Below are 235 nucleotides of genomic sequence, written 5' to 3' on the forward strand. Positions count from 1 at the left end.
TGAGCCTGCAAGGGGGTCCCTGGGCACATGCAGTCCCTGGGGCAGAGGGCCTGGACACCTGGGTCCCATGGGGCAACATGGACTGGGATGCCAGGATCCCCTGGCTTGCTGGAGCCTTGGGCATGGGGGGGGGCCTCCTGAGGTCTCCCTGCTCCCAATCCTGTTCCACTTGGCCACTGCCCCCCCAGAAACAGCTGCATCTCAGCCCCCGTTCCTGCACTTCCCCCACCCTGCA

This window comes from Alligator sinensis, unplaced genomic scaffold, assembly GCF_000455745.1.
Source record: "Alligator sinensis unplaced genomic scaffold, ASM45574v1 scaffold1434_1, whole genome shotgun sequence".
Lineage (NCBI taxonomy): Eukaryota > Metazoa > Chordata > Crocodylia > Alligatoridae > Alligator > Alligator sinensis.